Below are 21889 nucleotides of genomic sequence, written 5' to 3'. Positions count from 1 at the left end.
AAGTTTCATGCAAAACCTGCAGTTCTCGGGGAAATTAATTTTACCTACACAATTTTAGGAAAATTCTTGAAGATTAAGGGATTTTGAAGAAATCTGATAATTTTGACTATTTTAGTAGTGAAGTCATCACATAAGGGAAGACGAAGCAATGCCTAGATTTGTTGCTCATTCGGGCTGACTCCAATTTACTTATTCTTATTAAAGTTCTTCCATATTACCAATGGGCTCTTGGGCTGCCAAGTCCATTGCTTGATTAACAGTGCAATGTGTATGTGAGAATTTGTCATGTTTTTGTTGTTTCCACCTTTAGACAAAAGTGGAGGTGGGTTTTTTTAATTATAATTTTTCTTAAATATGTAAGTACTGATATGTTTGAATGCACCTTTTGCTGATCGGCAGAGTATGCAGCGGTAGTTTCCTTACTTTACAGTACAAACTAGTACTTCATAACTTTAGCACAGTATCATGTATCAAAGACTGACGATAGTGCAGTCACTTTTAATTTTGAAACATGATACACTGTATGAAATGATAATTAAATGGACACCCTAGCTGCAAACAGGCATTGATGTACTTCATTGGGGACATGTTGAAAATGTGTGCCCCGACCGGGACTCGAACCCGGGATCTCCTGCTTACATGGCAGACGCTCTATCCATCTGAGCCATCGTGGGCACAGAGGATAGTGCGTCTGCAGGGACTTATCCCGTGCACGTTCCCCGTGAGATCCACATTCCCAACATGTCCACACCACTACATTCGTAGTGTGCCTAATAGATGTTTGCCCATCATACTCATTACTCGTGGCAGATTAATCTACCAAGTCCCGTACGAGTTCGGGCGTAGCGTGTGCGTTCGCACAGGAAAGTCGGTGGCCGGGAAGCCATATTTTAACTATATATGACGGTAGTATCTGTTCCCGAAAGAACAGTTACCGTGGATGACCATGCAGCTTTGCTAGAAATGAAATGATAATTAAATGGACACCCTAGCTGCAAACAGGCGTTGATGTACTTCATTTGGTACTATGCCCGAACTCGTACGGGACTTGGTAGATTTTTCTGCCACGAGTAATGAGTATGATGGGCAAACATCTATTAGGTGCACTACGAATATAGTGGTGTGGACATGTTGGGAATGTGGATCTCACGGGGAACGTGCACGGGAGAAGTCCCCACAGACGCACTATCCTCTGTGCCCGCGATGGCTCAGATGGGTAGTGTCTGCCATGTAAGCAGGAGATCCCGGGTTCGAGTCCCGGTCGGGGCACACATTTTCAACATGTCCCCAATGAAGTACATCAACGCCTGTTTGCAGCTAGGGTGTCCATTTAATTATCATTTCATTTCTAGCAAAGCTGCATGGTCATCCACGGTAACTGTTCTTTCGGGAACAGATACTACCGTCATATATAAATGATACACTGTATAAAATTATGTGAATAGCACATTTCAGTTAATACAGTTCGAAACACATTTCGGCTAGCAGTCTTCGTATGTTTAAGGCCGTTCAACACAACCCTAACAAGGCATGAGGCAGTGACCTGAAAATAATAATGGACTTTCCAAGGCCAGTGGTAGAAACAAGAGCTTATGATGATCAGAATTTTTGGTAATACTGTAAATATATATTGTTTTGGTTTTATACTTTTGGTATGTAGTTAGCAGTAGTTACGAAATTCTTTGAGAGTACTCGCAAAAAGTAAATGTTCCAGATCTTTCTGCTTTGTCCCAGTACTTCTATCAGTTTAATACAGAAATAAAAACAGTTAGTTAGGAGCAGTCTCTATGTCTGAGTAACATTTCTAGTGCAATGTTTGCCGTTGTTGCTGCATATCTTTATGTACATATGTCCAAGCATAGTCTGGTGTCTGAATGCTCTCAACAATTGGTTCAAAGATGTATTAGTACAAAGATCTCTTAACTACTGTAGACATTGTAGCACAGACTTTTTCCCTGTAAGTTTTGTTCTGTTAGATGGTTGTTGAATTGAAATGTTGGAGAAGAATTCATTCCCTGCATAGCATGTTTTTTTGGAATTTAAAGTCAACAAACAGAAGAACTGTTGTTGAAGTTACTTCTTTTTGAATTTCCATAAGGTTGTAATCCTGACCTTGTAATTAAAAATTGCCAGTTCTTACGTCGTAACAGAGCTGTGTAAATAATTTTGTCACACAGCAGATGTCACAAGCAGTACTATGATGATTGTTAACGTAGGCATGTTGTGGAATTCACCGTGCTGTCATTTTCTTTACTAAAGTGTTGCATGTGGGAGAGGTTTCTTGTCAATCAGCAGTCGTAGGCTGTAGTACTGTATGCCAAGCAGGTTTGTCTGACAGCTGACTCTACCCTATAATTGGTAACAATTTCTTTCTGCAATTTTTCAGTCAATGGATATACATTATCTCCTGTGATTCTAATTTTTTTCCACTCTTGGGATACTTCTTATAATTATATTTGGGATAAATAAATGATGATACCTAAAAGAAACATAGTGCTTCTAACCATTTCTTGTGTGTTAGTATTTGATTGCAGTGTGTTTTGAAGTAGACATAAAAGCTTTGTGATAAGCCCTGGATTTATGCGATTGCATAGTTAGCATTTTCATTATCGACCTCCATGCCATGTGCTTACTCGATGTTCTGTTGCTTGTTCAAGATAATTATGGGGCAAATTGTTTATTAACCTTTCTTCATATTCATTTTAGGCTTGGTTGCAGGCATAACAGTAAAAAACTTCCATATTATTCTCATCTTCCTTGAATCTAATAAATTAATTTACTGACGTGTATTAAACACACACTGCATCTACACAACTCAAAGAAAACACTAGTTAACTGCAAGAAGAGGATTGTCTTCAAGTTGGAAGTCCTTTAGAAAATTTTACTAAAGGTGACAATGATTAATAGCTCTTCTATTTTCCCACTTAGCTCTTTTATGGTTGTTAATCACCTGTCAGTAAGATCATAGACTCTCTGATTCCTGCTTATGAGTCATTAGCAACAGTATTTACTCTACTAGATACACTTGCCCTGTGAACTTCCGTGTTAGACTCTTGGTGTGCTCCAAGACGGGCCCCCATTACTCTTCTTCTTTACTGCACATTTTCTGCATTTGAATGCTCCTGCCTGATCTCAAAATTAACGTAACAAAACACAGAGACTTCACTTCGTCACATCCAAAACTTGTCTAACCTGTAACAGATGCAGAAGGCTCATTGCAACCACTGATCAAGTAAATAATTTTAGTCTAGCTCCTTTAATAAATAAATCTCTGGTAGCAATGGGCATCATGTTGGGACACTATGGACATGGCCTTTCATAATGCAAATAGTATATTTGGGGATGAGGGGAATAACAACAGCGTATGTTTCATTTCATCTGAGACAGTGAACAAGCCTGAGAAGAATACTTGCTCCCTTTGAAAGCATTTGTGTAGGCCTCCTTAGCCACAATCACATTTTGAATCCAACTAAAATTTGTTCTTCAGTGTGTATGCTGGTAACTAAAAAACTTGAGAGCCTCTTCAATATGATGTCAAGACTTCTGCATTCGTGACAAACAATATTATTTTTCTCAGATTTAACATACTAATTTCTTTCAGTTAAAATGGGAAGAGTGATGAAGGAAAGACAACGAAATATATTAATGGAATGTAAGAAAGATATTTTATTTGGCACATAAGTTCAATACAAATGAACTACACACACTGAAGCACCAAAGAAACTGGTGTAGGCATGCATATTCAAATACAGAGATATGTAAACAGGAAGAATACGGCACTGAGGTCTGCAACGCCTACATAAAACAAGATTCTAGGGGCAGTTGTTAGATCAGTTACTGCTGCTACAATGGCAGGTTATCAAGATTTTAAGTGAGTTTGAATGTGGTTTTACAGTCAGCACACAAGCGAGTTGACACAGTATCTGCAAGGTAGCGATCAAGTAGGGATTTTCCCATACGACCTTTCATGAGTGTATATCAGGAATCCAGTGAAACATCAAATCTCTGACATTGCTGCAGCTGGAAAGAGATTCTGCAAGAATAGGACCAAAGAAGACTGAAGAGAATCGTTTGGTGTGACAGACGTGCAGCTCTTACGCAAACTGCTGCAGGTTTCAATGCTGGGCCATCAGCAAGTGTCAGCGTGTGAACCGTTCAATGATTCATCATCAATATGGGCTTTTGAAGCCGAAGGCACACGTGTGTACCCTTGATGACAACACAACACAAAGCATTGTGTTTCGTCTGGTCCCGTCAACACCAAATTTAGACTGTTGATAATAGGAAACATGTTGCATGGTCAGACAAGTCCTGTTTCAAATTCTATCCAGCAGACGGACGTGTACGGGTATGGAGACAACCTCATGAATCCATGAACCCTGCATGTCAGCAGGGGGCTGTTAAAGCTGGTAGAGGCTCTGTAATGGTATGGGGTGTGTGAAGTTGGAGTGACATGGACCCCTGGTACATCTAGCTATGATTCTGACAGGTGACACATACATAAGCATCCTGTCTGATCACCTGCATCCATTCATATCTATTGTACATTCCGACAGATATGGGCAGTTCCAGCAGGACAGTGCGACGCCATGCACGTCCAGAATTGCTACAGAGTGGCTCCAGAAACACCTCTCTGAGTTTAAACACTTCTGCTGTCTACCAAACTCCCCAGGCTTGAACATTATTGAGCATATCTGGGATGCCTTGCAACGTGCTGTTCAGAAGAGTTCTCCACCCTCTTGTACTCTTATGGATTTAAGAACAGTCCTGCAGGATTCATGGCGTCTGTTCCCTCCGGCACTACTTCAGAAATTAGTAGAGTCCATGCCACATTGTATTGTGGCACTTCTGCATGCATGCAGGGGCTCTACACAATATTAGGCAGGTGTAGCAGTTTTTTTGGCTCTACAGTGTATTTTTGAGTACTTTGTGTCTGAACTGGACTTGTATTTGAATATTTTCTTGCAATTATTATACAGTTCACATTAAGCAAGAAGAGTTGTTCTCCACACTCGTCATCCACCAGTGAAACTGTTAAAATATTTAAAGCTGTTAAGAACCCTCAACTTTACATTTTTCTTATAAAATACCATATTTACCTGATAGCGGAGATGCTGAGCCGCGATAGGCACAATAAAAAGATTCACACAATCATAGCTTTCGGCCATTAAGGCCTTTGCCAGCAACACACACACACACACACACACACACACACACACACACACAAGCACAACTTGCAGACTCAGCTGCAGTCTCAGAGAGCTGAAACTACACTGTTACATTCCATCCTGGATTTTACGTTGTTTGATGTTGGTACCTGATAATTAGTCCAGTCTTTCCTTCTCATTCTGTCCAGCAAGTCTCTCCAGATGCGGGGCTCTGGGTAACTTTTCTGAACTCTAAACCTTTTCGTAAACATCTCCCATTGTTTTCCTTCACCTCTTTTCCCTCCCCTTCAGCCCTTCTGCTGGAAGGGGGAGCCACTGGCTCCAAAAGATTGCAGATGTAAAATCCTCTTTTAATGTGTGTTCTCATGCTGCCGCTTGACTAAAAGCTGAAGTTTTTTCCAAATTCATCATTTGAAAAATACAGGGTCATCTTATATTCAGATTATAAACTATTGCTATTGAGGTAAACTTTTTTACATTGTTTAATAGATTAATATAGAGGTCGCCTTACGTTTACAGGTGAAGCTTTGTACGTTGAGGTTTCATACAAATGTAGTTCGAAGGATTCCGAAGGGTAGGGCTTTGCAAACAATACTTGCATTCGAACAGGCTTGAGATTTCCCGATACACTGAAGAGCTTGATATTTTAACGACCTTGCTTGAATAAACAGGTGACATTTGACTCGCCTTGCTAGTGCAAGGGATACGCGAGAAACTATGAACTAACCATTACAACATTCTAATGCTCTGCTTCAAAATTTGCGATTTTTTTTTTTTTTTTTTTTTTTTTTTTTTTTTTTTTTTTTTTTTTTTTTTTTTTTTTTTGATACCGTGTACACACATTTATGTTGCTTTTTAAGTAAAGGTAACACTAGAATGCAAAAAACCTGTACTTTAAAAACTGTTACTTGATTCTGAACCCAAGTCAAGATTTTATTTGGTTATGAGAAACTGTAATCATTCCCCAAGTGGGTTACAAATGAGAAATTTGATGTTGATTTATTAAAATACTAGGGAAAATTGTTACCAGCATTAAATTCGTTTTAGAACGAGATGGTGATATACAGATGAAACGGAAAAGAAAATTACTCTGGAATTAAATGTCTAACAAATGAAATATCGTAACAATGGCGTCACTAGATTGTGTGACGGCAAAAAGTTTGAGTGTTGGACTGAATCATGATTGTGAGCTTCTACTTATGTATTAATTGTCTTTTTACATATGACCTGTACCCTAAAAGATATTGCTGTCTCAGTTTCACCGTGAGATATTCCGGAAATGATAGAGGGTGTGTCAGCTGCTGTTTCTACACAGCCAATGAGAAAGTGGCTGGCAAATGATATATTTGGAAGCAAGAGACATTCTAACCTTCTCACGTCAGTATAGAAGTGAAATCCAGTATGTATTGTGGCAAAGAAGCTGTATTCTCAGGTCTCACCATCACCCCCACCTCAGAAATCTCAATATATTCAGAACAAAACAGCCAAACATTTGTGACAACGAAGATGTAAGTTTCACAGCTGTCCTATTACGGCAGTGACAGTGATGATTAAAAACAGTGATACCACAGATGACAGGCAAAGTAAACAGAAAAGGAATTTCTCCTTGTGTTATCAAAATGCAGACAATCAGGAAATGGCATAAGTTTAGAATAGGTATAATGTTAACTGTTCAGGCAGATTCCTTACACCACGAAAAGTTTGTAATTTTGAATAGTCAGATTATGTTAAAAAATAACTTTTCCTGAAGAAGCCACATTGGGGTTCGTCTTACATTCAGTGTTGCCTTATACTCCTGTAAATATGGTAACTGTACAACATACAACTTGTGCCTGCAAAATGATACGCAGTACCATTTACCATGTAATGGAGAAATAATTCTCTTGTCTTGGAGCTCTTCATTAGATGAAGCAATGAAAATTCTGGATCCAATAATGAGCTATGCTACTGTACACTACTTAATAGAAGTGTCTTTCTGAGGTGAAGAAAGATGCTCTAAATCACAGCATTTGTAATTTCCACATTTTCAGGCTCCTCAAACAGCCATGCCTCATCTTTCTTTTTCAACTAACAATTGTCTAGAAAGAACATCTGATAACTGTCTTTTTTTTGTTCACAATTTCAAGGGAGTTAATAGTATATATTTGGAACAAGCCCCCACTGTTTTTTGATTGAACTTGCTGCTCAGTAAAAATTTAGTTCTAACAGTTTCTTCCTCAACTTAATACTGATCAGTAGCATTAACAGTTTCAGTCCAATAATACACGGAGTTGTTATTTTGCCTGTCTTTTTATTATATATTGTAGCATCATAAAACTTATTTTACCATTTCTAAAGTTTCCTCTACTATTCAGAATGTGAGTTGTAGATAAAGTATTTAAAACTGTGGTTTTGCTGTATCATGCTGCAGTTTTTTCATTCTTATATACATTCTAATAACTGCAGTAACAGAGTAGCTAAGGAAGTGAACTACAATTTTCATATTCATTTTTTTGAAATGAATGTGGTTACAAATCACTGTTAGTTAGTATTACCTACATTCTGCATCTTTCTATTGTTCCTGATAATGTTGTCTGCCTTCCTTGTGTCTTCAAATTAATTAAGGCCTTGCTGGAAGAGAAGCAAGTACCAAACACATTTTGGTACATGTTTTTGAACAAATATGTGAAATCGTAAACAGCTAACACTCTCTGTCCATTTAAATTGAAATACACACCTGTAAATAATTAGTTCACATAAAAAGAGTGTTCCAAAAAATTTCATTTTACTCCTGAATTTGACAAAGTGTGAAGTGGGCAGTTTCTAATTACTGTCAATGCCTCTAATCATAAACATAAGTTCACAATTACAGAATGTTTTTTCCTTCTTCTATCACCTATGTCCTCTAAATGTTTTACTATCTCATGGTCTTCAGAATGTTCCAGATGCTGGATGATTGACTTCTCAGCAAAAGTATTACACATGCTCTTCCTAAACATGTTTGTGTCACAAATTACTTGCTCAGTTGATTGAAGAGAGTTTTGTTCAAGCTTGGCAGAAATTTCTTAACAACATTTCATTGCCTAATCAAAGACGACACTGTTCATACGGTACCTAGTTTTCGTAAAAAATAAAATAAATGCTGCTAGGGATTCATAAAACATTAGAAATAGTTTTTTCTCAACAGAGATCCACTTGGGGGTGTTTTAATGTGCTTGGAATAGACAAAAATTGCTGAACATATGAGTAATATTATTTGAGCATTCTACAATGCAACAGTCTACCTACCTTTTATTTTTGACAAATTAGTAGTTTGGTTTTTTAAAGCTCTGTTCATATTCTGAGTTTCCTGTCTTTGTTTCTTTGTTGCATCATCATCCAGTTTTTCCTCTTAATTTGCCTTGCAGACATTTCTAAGACTTCTTTCAGGCCTGGAAATGCTTCACACTTACATTTTGTTGGTTTGGTTTCTGCCAGTACATGACTAATTGCACTGTATATTCTTCTTTGTTTTCTGACTTGGAATTTTGGTGATTAAAAATTTAAGTTTGTTCATGCAATGGCGGTTTGCTAACTTGGGTAAAAAAGCAAGAAAAAAATTCTTGTTTCATAAACAAATCACCTTACTGCTCAACACGGTCTCCTTTGAGGGGATATACTTGGTTCAGTGATCTTCCAGCTTTTCTATCCCATTGGCAAAATAGGTTGTGTCATTTGCTGAAAATTTCTTCCCAGCAAGCCAAAGCTTCAAGTTAGCAAACAAGAACTTTGTGCTAAGTCTGGTAAATGGGGTTAAGTCTGATGCATAGGGTGGATGAGAAACCAACTCGGAACCCAATTCAAGCACTTTCACCATTGTTATCACTGATGTGTGGGATGGTGCATTATCCTGGTGAAAGAACATATTTGTGCATGCCAACCTTGGTCTTTTTTCAGCCAATGCAAGTTGCAAAATGATCCAACAGTGAAGCATAAGGGGTCCAGTTATGGCTCTGCCTTTTTCCAAGTAATCCATGAGGCATCTCTGACTATTGTTACTTAGGAATTCCAAAAAATAGTTGACAAATGGGTTTTTGCATTCTTTGTGCACTTTCACCACTGTTGTCCATTGTTTTGACTGACGTTTTGACTCATTACTGATGGCTCCAGGTTTCATAAAGTGTCACAAATTGATGCAAAAAGTCTTGCAGATTGCAATTAAACATCGCCTGCCGTTGCGTTGAAATGTTGTCAGAAGCACTTTTGATAAAGTATGAGCAGTCACAGCACCCACCTCGCACACAGTTTGTTCATTCCCAATTCTCCGTGCAGGATGTTATGCACTCATTCTGTTACGGTGCCTACAGTCTCTCAAATTTTTATTTAGTAGTTATATATTAACATATCATGAATTTCGTCAGTGTTTTTGCTTTAGTGGTGACCTCAGTTGGACAGCCAGAGTGCGCTTCACCTTCGGTACTTGTTCGACCAGATTTAAATTTATTAATCCAAAAGTAAATGGTCTTCAGTGATGGTGCAGAGTCCATGTGAAATTCATCCAGATCTGTTTTGATTTATGCGGCATTCCGGTCCTTCAAATGAAAATGTTTAATAACCGCACTAAAGTCAGTGTTCTCCATTTTCATTTTCAGTTGCAGTTGACACTCTGACCGATTCAGATGGCTATCAATGAACTGTATGCTGTTGAAATTCTTAGTGATTTCCTTGGAATGCTAAAGCTTACCAACCATGAAGGCGCAACAAAAATATTTCAATCTTTAATGGAAATTTGCCAGCCTTATTAAACTATCTTGTATGTCATCATTAGAACCCTCATGTCGTGGGGTGTATGTTGTTGTTTCTTGATGTTAATAAAAGTTGTCTGTGCAATGAATATCACACAGTGATGTGTTGTGCAGCTCGTCTGTATACCATCTAGAAATCTGGCGTTATCTCTAAAAATAACTGTCAGACAAATGTATTAAATAATTCATTAATAAATTTACTAACTTAATCTGCATAAGCTCCATAAAAGGGAATCTGTCATTAAATATTTATTGATAGTTTATTTTCAAGCTTTGAGGACATTTAGTATTTTGATACTCAGATAATTTGATTAAAATGGGTCTCATTTATTCAGTAATGGAATTAGATGTTCGTACAATTAACATCAGATATCTCAACAAGGGACCGATGACCTCACTATTTGGTCCTCTCCATCAAATCAGTCAACAAACAACCAACCACCAACCAACCAAATCTCAACAATAGGGAAAAGATACACTCCTGGAAATTGAAATAAGAACACCGTGAATTCATTGTCCCAGGAAGGGGAAACTTTATTGACACATTCCTGGGGTCAGATACATCACATGATCACACTGACAGAACCACAGGCACATAGACACAGGAAACAGAGCATGCACAATGTCGGCACTAGTACAGTGTATATCCACCTTTCGCAGCAATGCAGGCTACTATTCTCCCATGGAGACGATTGTAGAGATGCTGGATGTAGTCCTGTGGAACGGCTTGCCATGCCATTTCCACCTGGCGCCTCAGTTGGACCAGCGTTGGTGCTGGACGTGCAGACCGCGTGAGACGACGCTTCATCCAGTCCCAAACATGCTCAATGGGGGACAGATCCGGAGATCTTGCTGGCCAGGGTAGTTGACTTACACCTTCTAGAGCACGTTGGGTGGCACGGGATACATGCGGACGTGCATTGTCCTGTTGGAACAGCAAGTTCCCTTGCCGGTCTAGGAATGGTAGAACGATGGGTTCGACGACGGTTTGGATGCACCGTGCACTATTCAGTGTCCCCTCGACGATCACCAGTGGTGTACGGCCAGTGTAGGAGATCGCTCCCCACACCATGATGCCGGGTGTTGGCCCTGTGTGCCTCGGTCGTATGCAGTCCTGATTGTGGCGCTCACCTGCACGGCGCCAAACACGCATACGACCATCATTGGCACCAAGGCAGAAGCGACTCTCATCGCTGAAGATGACACGTCTCCATTCGTCCCTCCATTCACGCCTGTCGCGACACCACTGGAGGTGGGCTGCACGATGTTGGGGCGTGAGCGGAAGATGGCCTAACGGTGTGCGGGACCGTAGCCCAGCTTCATGGAGACGGTTGCGAATGGTCCTCGCCGATACCCCAGGAGCAACAGTGTCCCTAATTTGCTGGGAAGTGGCGGTGCGGTCCCCTACGGCACTGCGTAGGATCCTACGGTCTTGGCGTGCATCCGTGCGTCGCTGCGGTCCGGTCCCAGGTCGACGGGCACGTGCACCTTCCGCCGACCACTGGCGACAACATCGATGTACTGTGGAGACCTCACGCCCCACGTGTTGAGCAATTCGGCGGTACGTCCACCCGGCCTTCCGCGTGCCCACTATACGCCCTCGCTCAAAGTCCGTCAACTGCACATACGGTTCACGTCCACGCTGTCGCGGCATGCTACCAGTGTTAAAGACTGCGATGGAGCTCCGTATGCCACGGCAAACTGGCTGACACTGACGGCGGCGGTGCACAAATGCTGCGCAGCTAGCGCCATTCGACGGCCAACACCACGGTTCCTGGTGTGTCCGCTGTGCCGTGCGTGTGATCATTGCTTGTACAGCCCTCTCGCAGTGTCCTGAGCAAGTATGGTGGGTCTGACACACCGGTGTCAATGTGTTCTTTTTTCCATTTCCAGGAGTGTATATTGATGCTCACCACATAGGGGAGACATTGGGCTGCAGTCAGTCACAATGGAAAAGAAGCTACACATCTTCAGCTTTCAGACTAAGTCCTTTCTCAGAAGTAGAAAATTTACTCAAATTAACATACATTCATTCATGTGCAAGTATCATATGCATGGCAACTGTAGTCTCCAGGCTTTAAGTCCTGACTGAAACATCTGAAGCCTGTCACTTGTATACAAAATCAGGTGTGGTTTAGGAAAAACGGGATGATGAATACACTGTTCAGTGTGTATACAGTAGGGTCTAAACACATTTCTGTGTCATTTTGCTGAGTCATATAGACCTACAATTGTATCAGTGTCAGTAGGCAACGAAATGCAGTGCACACTCAAAGGAATGCTGTACATTACATTTCATACCCTAAGGTCTGGGAATATAGACTATACTGCAAGGATATTTTAAGCCCGATTAATGTTGAGCCAACATACATCAGTGAAAACAGCATTGTCTTGTATGTAAACAGTAGGTGAGTGTGAGCAAACAGCTCATTTTAGACGATGTCTCCGATGATAATTCGAATGTTCAGACACAGAAATTTTATGTCGTCTTCTGTGTGACTATTTGCTTCACAACTGAAACAAATCATGGCTGTACACACTGTGTTGTCTGATTTTTAGTGCTTAGCATTTTCAAAGTGAAAAACAGCGCAGTAATACATGCATACTCTATAAATGTTCAAAAGTGTTTGCACGATGAGATGCTCATTCTATTGTGGTACCTTCCATTCAGTTCAGTGTAAATGCAGAAAGAACAAATGAATTGTTCACTTGTGTTTGCTCTAGGCTTTAGAACACACAAATGAAGCATATGATTTTGTGCAGGAAGTGCAGGTGCTCCATAATATCAGCATGTAAGATGGACAAAATTTAGATGGTATTGTTTACTAAAAGCTTTGAATTGAAAATCCAGTTCCATAATCTCCATCTTTGACAGGAAATGTAAACAATTTTAGATGAGGACATGGCAGTCATCTTCCACATTTGATGTAGTTGCAGACACACTGCATAACAACTTCATTTACTAATGACAATATAACAGTAACAACTTACTTCAGACACAAGACAGTGAAAAGTCACTTGGAGCTGTGTGTGCTCTGGCAAGATTGCCATAAATTTCACCAAAAGGAGTGCCATCTGGTTGTTGTCAACAAAAGTGAGGGTGCGACACTTGGACACCTGGTAGTTGTTGCTGCACAAAGGTTCCCTGCCAGAGCAATAGTTGATAAGTCTGGTTCTTACTTGACCTGAGATTGTTTAGCATCCCTCAGAAATTGGCTATGCAAAATATTTCTCAGATCTCCAGTGACATAACTGTTGAGAGGATCTGCAGGTAGTGGTGATTCCAGCCTAATACAGGCTGTTCCACAAATAACTGGAAACCACCTTACAGTACACAGCACACTAGTTAACCTGTCTGGGAAGATAATTTTTTATTGACAGAAGAGAGATCTTCTTCATTTTGCTTAGCAAGTCGCATTACTTACAGTCTGGAACAAAAGATACATAATGAAGAGCATAAAAAAATTTAAATATGTAGCCTCTTTAATATAAAGAAATTTAAATATGTAGCCTCTTTAATAGATCACAGAAAAGTGTAAAAATAAACAAAGTACACTAAGAATATGTAATGCAAAAGGATCATGATTGGAAAGATACTAATGCAAAAGTACTGCAAGATACTGGAAGATCAGTTTTATGTTGCATAGAATTGACTCCTGAGCAGTGATGCATCACCGTTGTTAATTTAATGTCAAATTATGTTAAAAAATTTCCTCAAATAGTTTTTGGAGAATGTTTATTGCTAAACCCAAGGGAAAACTTTGTAAACATAACAGGAAACTAAAAACAGGGAGGGGGGAATAATTGAGACAAATTCGCCACTTTATTTTATCATGAAACATTTCTCCTAATTCTGAAATTAAAGCCAATCATTCATTCTGTCATAGAATTGGAAATATCTTTCACCGCACCCCCTTCCCGGCTCTCTCTTCGAAAGCTATCATTTCTACGTGCTCAGTGTTGACAGATGTAGGATGGCTATGTTCTGAAAGTACCTCAATACTCAGAATTACATTTTTGTGGCTACATTTTGAACTTTAATTAATTTTATTTATCTTTATTCATCCATGGATAGTCTCTCAATGATATAAGATTTTTCAAGGTAACACAATGCAAAACGATAGGTCAAAAAATACAACACATGGTATACATAACATGCTTTGAGTATAGGATAGGTAGCCTATGGGGATCAGACATGTGATCAGCTGTGCGAAGTATTGCTGTATTTACCTGTGATAATATGCCTCCTGTTGCTGCACTTCCATCAGATTTGGCTGTAAAGTGGTTGTATAAAGTAGGCTATTTTAAATGATGTGGTCCACACAAAATTTTCAGTCCAAATACTTCAGTTGCCTTTATTGTTGAATAACCTACAGTGTATGACAAGATAGAGATGCATTGACTATAATTTATGCACAGATGAACAGCTAGCCACATACTGCACATGATAGACGTCCTATATTGTGTTTGTAAGAGTGCGGTAACCTAACACTGAAAGTGACACACAAGTTTTCATGTCCCAAGTAAACCATTAATAAATTTTCTAATTATATTGCCCTTCCAAGTATTTAGTCGCATCAAAATGAAAGTGATGTCCACAGTATGCATAATTCGAATATAACATAGTTCATTACTAATGTCATAGTTCACAGAGTACGTTATTTATTGTCTAATCCAATGCATTATCCAATGTCTAAACAAAAACCCACAAAGATTTTTACAAAGTAGTTATGTATACAGATCCAATATTTTTTTACTACGTAAAATGGGCACAAACTTATAAAAAGAATTAAAAGCTATTAAAAATTCATTCAAATACAGAATCATATACCATATAATAAAAAATGTATTTCAATACCAGAATGCTTGTCCCTGAAAATCAGAAGTTATATAGCAAGAAGAGAGAAAACAATTTGAAATGTAACACTTCATTTTACAAAAGGAGTGAATTCCTCATCTTCCACTCATTTCAGTGATTTCTTCTTACACAATTAAGTTCCACTGTTTAACTTAACTGAAGTTGGGTCCATGCCTTTTACATGTCAAAATGGTTGTCCCATGCCCTCCATTTTCACCAGTATCCTGGGAGGTGGTTACCCTCAGTCATTGTATATGAAAAGCAAAACAAAATATCCTACTTTAGGGTATACAGAAATCTTTCAGTTTTCAAAGATGTATTTGTTACGTAATCTTACATAAATATACAATGTATTCCTCAATATGTCACAGTAGTTTACTTATAAAGATAACATAAAGTGAGTGGAATCTGTTCAGTGTACTCTTGTACTTTGACTCAAATAATTATCTACAATATTGGAAAAGACAGATTGCTACTTAACATAAAGAAGGCGTGTTAAGTTGTAGACAGGCACAATTAAGACACTGACATAAAGCTTTTGGCCACAGCCTTCATCAGTAAGAGAGAGCACACAACGATTTACACACACAAGCAAGCACACCTTATGCACACATGACCACCAACTCCAGCATCTTGGGCTGGAATGCAACCACCACATGGAATGCAAGCAACAATCTGGAGGGGTTCCATCTGCGCCGTTCAGAAAAGCTGGTGGTGGAGGGAAGAATCCAAACGGCTTGGGTGATGAAGCAGCCACTGAAATAAAGTGTGTTGTGCCAAAGGGTGGTCCACTTTGCTCTGGGACACAGTTTGGTGGTGGCTGTTCATCCTGGTGGTCAGCTGGTTGGTAGTCATACCAATATAAAAAGCCGTGCAGTGGTTGCAGCAGAGCTGGTAAATGAGATGGCTGCTTTCACAGGTTCCCTGGCCCCAGAGGGATTGGATAAGCCTGTGATAGGGCTAGAGTAGGAAGTGTTGTGGGTGGATTGGGCAGGTTTTGCACTTGTGTCTTCCATACCGGGGTATGATCCATGTGGCAAGGGGTCGGGATTGGGAGTGGCGTAAGAATAGACTAGGATGTTGTAGAGGTTGGGCGGGTGATGGAACACCGCTTCAGGAGTGGTGGGAAGTATCTTGGGTATGATGTCCCTCATTTCAGGGCATGATGATAGATAATAAAAGCCCTGGCAAAGAAAGTGGTTCAGTTTTTCCAGTCCGGGGTGGTACAGGATAACAAAGGGAACACTCCTTTGTAGTATCTCAAATCTTTGAACTCAAAATTGTTTTCAATTTGTATTTCAAATGATCAAGCCCTTGTTTTATGTATTACAAGGAGAACAAAACCATGATCACAATGCCAGTACATAATTACTAGTCAAATTGAATTACATTACTTCATGTAAATTAGATTACTACCTTCACTTACTAGTTAATAAGCAAAAATATTTTCCCTTATTGTATCATTACCTTAAGCCAGTCACTACCCAGAATACAAATCGCCGTTTCCAACAGCATGTGAAACCAAATAGGTAGCAGTATATAATTAATACTTTATCCAAATACTTCTTTTTCAACCAGCTTCCTTTTTTGGTGTCATGAATTACACATACAAATATTATGAATTTTTGCCTATCTCAAAACACATTTGCATTATAACAAAACTACATCTATCTGTATATAGTGAGCATTACATTAATCATTTGTCTGTTAATTCCATCATAGCCTACTAGTTCTAATTTTGTTATCTATAGGAGTGCATTCTCAAAAATTACTCTATTGCAAAGACAGGCTTCTCACCCATCAATACCCTAACACATTCCTCATTGCAATCATTACTTAATTACTTTTGTGATGCACCATTGTACTCCATTATTACCTCATTACTCAGTTATTTAAGAAATAAACACCTGATTTGCTCCTTAAATATAAAAAAACCTACAGAACTGTACTCCACAGTAACAGATTCTAGTATTATACATGCAAACATTACTCTCATAACATAACAGACAACATGTCAGTTGCTAAAATACACTCCTGGAAATGGAAAAAAGAACACATTGACACCGGTGTGTCAGACCCACCATACTTGCTCCGGACACTGCGAGAGGTCTGTACAAGCAATGATCACACGCACGGCACAGCGGACACACCAGGAACCGCGGTGTTGGCTGTAGAATGGCGCTAGCTGCGCAGCATTTGTGCACCGCCGCCGTCAGTGTCAGCCAGTTGGCCGTGGCATACGGAGCTCCATCGCAGTCTTTAACACTGGTAGCATGCCGCGACAGCGTGGACGTGAACCGTATGTGCAGTTGACGGACTTTGAGCGAGGGCGTATAGTGGGCATGCGGGAGGCCGGGTGGACGTACCGCCGAATTGCTCAACACGTGGGGCGTGAGGTCTCCACAGTACATGGATGTTGTCGCCAGTGGTCGGCGGAAGGTGCACGTGCCCGTCGACCTGGGACCGGACCGCAGCGACGCACGGATGCACGCCAAGACCGTGGGATCCTACGCAGTGCCGTAGGGGACCGCACCGCCACTTCCCAGCAAATTAGGGACACTGTTGCTCCTGGGGTATCGGCGAGGACCATTCGCAACCGTCTCCATGAAGCTGGGCTACGGTCCCGCACACCGTTAGGCCGTCTTCCGCTCACGCCCCAACATCGTGCAGCCCGCCTCCAGTGGTGTCGTGACAGGCGTGAATGGAGGGACGAATGGAGACGTGTCGTCTTCAGCGATGAGAGTCGCTTCTGCCTTGGTGCCAATGATGGTCGTATGCGTGTTTGGCGCCGTGCAGGTGAGCGCCACAATCAGGACTGCATACGACCGAGGCACACAGGGCCAACACCCGGCATCATGGTGTGGGGAGCGATCTCCTACACTGGCCGTACACCACTGGTGATCGTCGAGGGGACACTGAATAGTGCACGGTACATCCAAACCGTCATCGAACCCATCGTTCTACCATTCCTAGACCGGCAAGGGAACTTGCTGTTCCAACAGGACAATGCACGTCCGCATGTATCCCGTGCCACCCAACGTGCTCTAGAAGGTGTAAGTCAACTACCCTGGCCAGCAAGATCTCCGGATCTGTCCCCCATTGAGCATGTTTGGGACTGGATGAAGCGTCGTCTCACGCGGTCTGCACCTCCAGCACGAACGCTGGTCCAACTGAGGCGCCAGGTGGAAATGGCATGGCAAGCCGTTCCACAGGACTACATCCAGCATCTCTACAATCGTCTCCATGGGAGAATAGCAGCCTGCATTGCTGCGAAAGGTGGATATACACTGTACTAGTGCCGACATTGTGCATGCTCTGTTGCCTGTGTCTATGTGCCTGTGGTTCTGTCAGTGTGATCATGTGATGTATCTGACCCCAGGAATGTGTCAATAAAGTTTCCCCTTCCTGGGACAATGAATTCACGGTGTTCTTATTTCAATTTCCAGGAGTGTATTTACGTCGTTGTATTCTATCATATTACTTTAAATTGAGGCCAGAACTGGGTAATATGGATACAAATTTTGCTTTTCCTTTCCACATGCATTACTGTAGCGAACCATACTTCAGCTTCAGTTTCACTTACTGGTGCCGGAAGTGCTGTAGCATGACACATTTTCACACAGGTGGACAAATATATCCATAACTAACTCCACTGAGCACAAACTTTGTTAGCACAAAATAGTACTAAACCATGTATTCAAGATTTACTCTTTTGCTGCGGCACAAATTCCTACCAACTCCGCACATTAGCTGATCCTTCAGATCTTAAATACGATTTTCAGATATTTGAACTTTTTTCACTTTCCATTCGGCCTACTTTTTGGCTGGCAAATTTATTAATGCTGAAACGAAATTCTCCCTATGACTTCTAAAATTAAAATGAATACAACACCTCATCAATTTTACCAAGTACCATACGCTGTGTATATTGTCCTCACTTCCATATTCTTATAGTTCCATCACTTCCGATAACTAAGCCAATATAAACTAGCAGTACAGAAGAAACTGAAATGTCACAATACTAAAGCTCATGCAACAGTCGAGGGCCATTACTGATCCATTTACAAGCTACTGATAGGATGGTAGAAGAGGTTGAGTGGCTCAGGAACAAGGAAGAATGAGAACACTAAACTTGGGGAATTATTATTGCCACACAGTTAATTGAATACAGAACACTGAACCCTCTACTTCCTTCTAGGTTCACAGTGAGACCCCCTGCTCTCTCATCTAATTTTTCACTACTGATCTCTGGCCGACAACTGTCTCTCAGAGGCTCTACTAGACCATTAAAGAACACCATAAATTCTTTGATCATCCACCCCCAGCAGATACAAATACACTGCCCATCATATTTATATTCAAATTTCTTTCTTTGACATTTGCATTCAAAATTGTTCTTGATGCATTTGCTTTGAAAATCAATTCCTGATTCTTATCCCTACAAATTGCTTGCTGTACACCTTCACTAAAAACTTTCCAAATACTACTTTTTGTAAGCTATTCACTTCCTTATGTCTGTAACTTGAGAACCGGTTTCTGTGATTTGATGAGTTGTCTCCTCTCAGTTAACCCATGCTTATGTACCTTGAATTTACTAATTGCATGTCACTTACCTTATTACTAATTATGAAAGCTGTACATTCTCTACCAACAAGATCATTAACTTTATCAACACTACAATATACTACCTATACACACACCTTTTCCGCACCAAAAAACATCAAATTTACACCAGTGTTCTGATTGACCTGCAGATCCTGAACAGCAACATCCACAACCCACAACCGATTTGTTATCATAATTGCCACCACCACCACCACCACCTATAACAGAATTTATGTCCATCTTTATCTGTACTACCCCCAAATCAACTACTACTTCGTCAACCTTCTCACTTACTGTCAGCACGCATTCTGTTTCAACATCAAATGTCACATCATTCACATAAACATTCTCTTTACTTATCTATGGTTAAAAGAAGTTTGGTTCTGCTTTGGTTAAGTCAGCCAAAATCAATTTCTTCCATTCCTTAATTACAGTTGTTTTCAATCACATTTTATTTTTCTCCATCAAACAACTTTGCACTGAAACTACGTACTTATTTATACTTTCAATACTGTTGTCCAGTTCTGGATGCAGAACTGTCAAAACACTCTCTGATGCTACTTCTAATATCACTATAAATTTTTTCTGTATTTGTGTTTAAACTAACCATGTTTGAATTTGCTTAACTCTCTCTCAAATATTTAAACAAAGTCTGATCCCTCTCACTCACCTCACATAAAACACTTGTCTCCAGTTTCACTGTCATTCATTTTTACAGATAATTACAATATGAATTTACCTTAATTATTTTCCACACAAATTGCAACTGCCATTGCATTGCTGCTTGTAACCTCCACATTGGTTCAGCTCTCATATTGTTTACATCCACTCCACCTTGCGTCATTAGATTGTCATGCTGTGGACTGTGGCGTCAGTTGCATGGTGCTTAGCAGCTGTCCAATACAGTTTAGAGGTTTTTTTTATATTCTGTGGGAAATGTAAAGCCAAGCTGATTCTTTTTCCACAATTATGTATAGATTTATTAGTGCAGTAATTAGTTCAATTTCTGCTAATGAAATGACACAATTTTGGATACTTCACTGGTCTCTCACAGATATGGGTTTATCACAAAATCATTGTTATATTTCCCTGATATGCACCACAGATTGGTAGATGTACTCACCAGGTGCAGTAAGAATGCCCAGTTTTTTAAATAGCTCTTTATAATGAGCCCAACTAATACTTCCAGTTATTATTCTTATGACAGTTTTCTGCAGGTCAAAAATCATATCCATTTTGTAACTTTGAACTCCAGGAAAGAATCTTGTAGCTAAGAACTTTCTGTGTAGGCATAATATATCGGCACAAGACATTGGCTTTTACAGACTGATGCTAAAATCATAAAAGTGTAAGATGCTGATAATGTCCTTCTTGCATGTATCTTGGTATTTTCATTCCATGTTAGTTGACAGTCATTGTTCATCCCTAAAACTTTGTGTTTGCTACACAATCTATAGATTCATCATCTGTTTTTGAAGTTAGAGTTGCTTCTACTCTTTATGCTGAAGCACAAATACTGTTTTCCTAACCTAACCTAACCAGTTTTCTTTATGTTCAAAATTAATTTAGTACATACTGCACAATTCTAAACATCTTTGAGTGTTTAATTTGCTTTCTCTAATAAGAGTTCTGATATTTAATCAATGACTGTGATGATGCAGTCATTGTCAAAGGTAACTTTTACTCCTTGTCCTATACTATCTGGAATATCAGTTACATACACTAAGAACAGAACTGGACCCAGTACACTACTCTGAGGAACACCAGTGTTTGGTTCTTATCTGATAATTGTTTTTCTAAAAGTTTATACATGTCTGCTGATAATGAATTACACTCCTGGAAATGGAAAAAAGAACACATTGACACCGGTGTGTCAGACCCACCATACTTGCTCCGGACACTGCGAGAGGGCTGTACAAGCAATGATCACACGCACGGCACAGCGGACACACCAGGAACCGCGGTGTTGGCCGTCGAATGGCGCTAGCTGCGCAGCATTTGTGCACCGCCGCCGTCAGTGTCAGCCAGTTTGCCGTGGCATACGGAGCTCCATCGCAGTCTTTAACACTGGTAGCATGCCACGACAGCGTGGACGTGAACCGTATGTGCAGTTGACGGACTTTGAGCAAGGGCGTATAGTGGGCATGCGGGAGGCCGGGTGGACGTACCGCCGAATTGCTCAACACGTGGGGCGTGAGGTTTCCACAGTACATCGATGTTGTCGCCAGTGGTCGGCGGAAGGTGCACGTGCCCGTCGACCTGGGACCGGACCGCAGCGACGCACGGATGCACGCCAAGACCGTGGGATCCTACGCAGTGCCGTAGGGGACCGCACCGCCACTTCCCAGCAAATTAGGGACACTGTTGCTCCTGGGGTATCGGCGAGGACCATTCGCAACCGTCTCCATGAAGCTGGGCTACGGTCCCGCACACCGTTAGGCCGTCTTCCGCTCACGCCCCAACATCGTGCAGCCCGCCTCCAGTGGTGTCGCGAC

General features: G+C 40.5%; 1 protein-coding gene and 1 non-coding gene across 4 annotated transcripts in view; one reads left to right on the top strand and one right to left on the bottom strand.

Annotated features, from left to right (window-relative positions):
* LOC124794956 (WW domain-containing adapter protein with coiled-coil homolog) overlaps positions 1-21889 on the top strand; it is a 101197-nt gene that overhangs the window by 59968 nt on the left and 19340 nt on the right. The gene's annotated exons all lie outside the window — the stretch shown is intronic.
* Trnat-ugu lies at positions 601-675 on the bottom strand. The gene has a single exon. It is a non-coding gene; the product is annotated as a tRNA-Thr (tRNA).

Source organism: Schistocerca piceifrons, chromosome 4 (assembly GCF_021461385.2).
Source record: "Schistocerca piceifrons isolate TAMUIC-IGC-003096 chromosome 4, iqSchPice1.1, whole genome shotgun sequence".
Classification (NCBI taxonomy): Eukaryota; Metazoa; Arthropoda; class Insecta; order Orthoptera; family Acrididae; genus Schistocerca; species Schistocerca piceifrons.
Note: the sequence above shows the minus strand (reverse complement) of the source record. Positions and strands in the feature narration are given on the sequence as shown.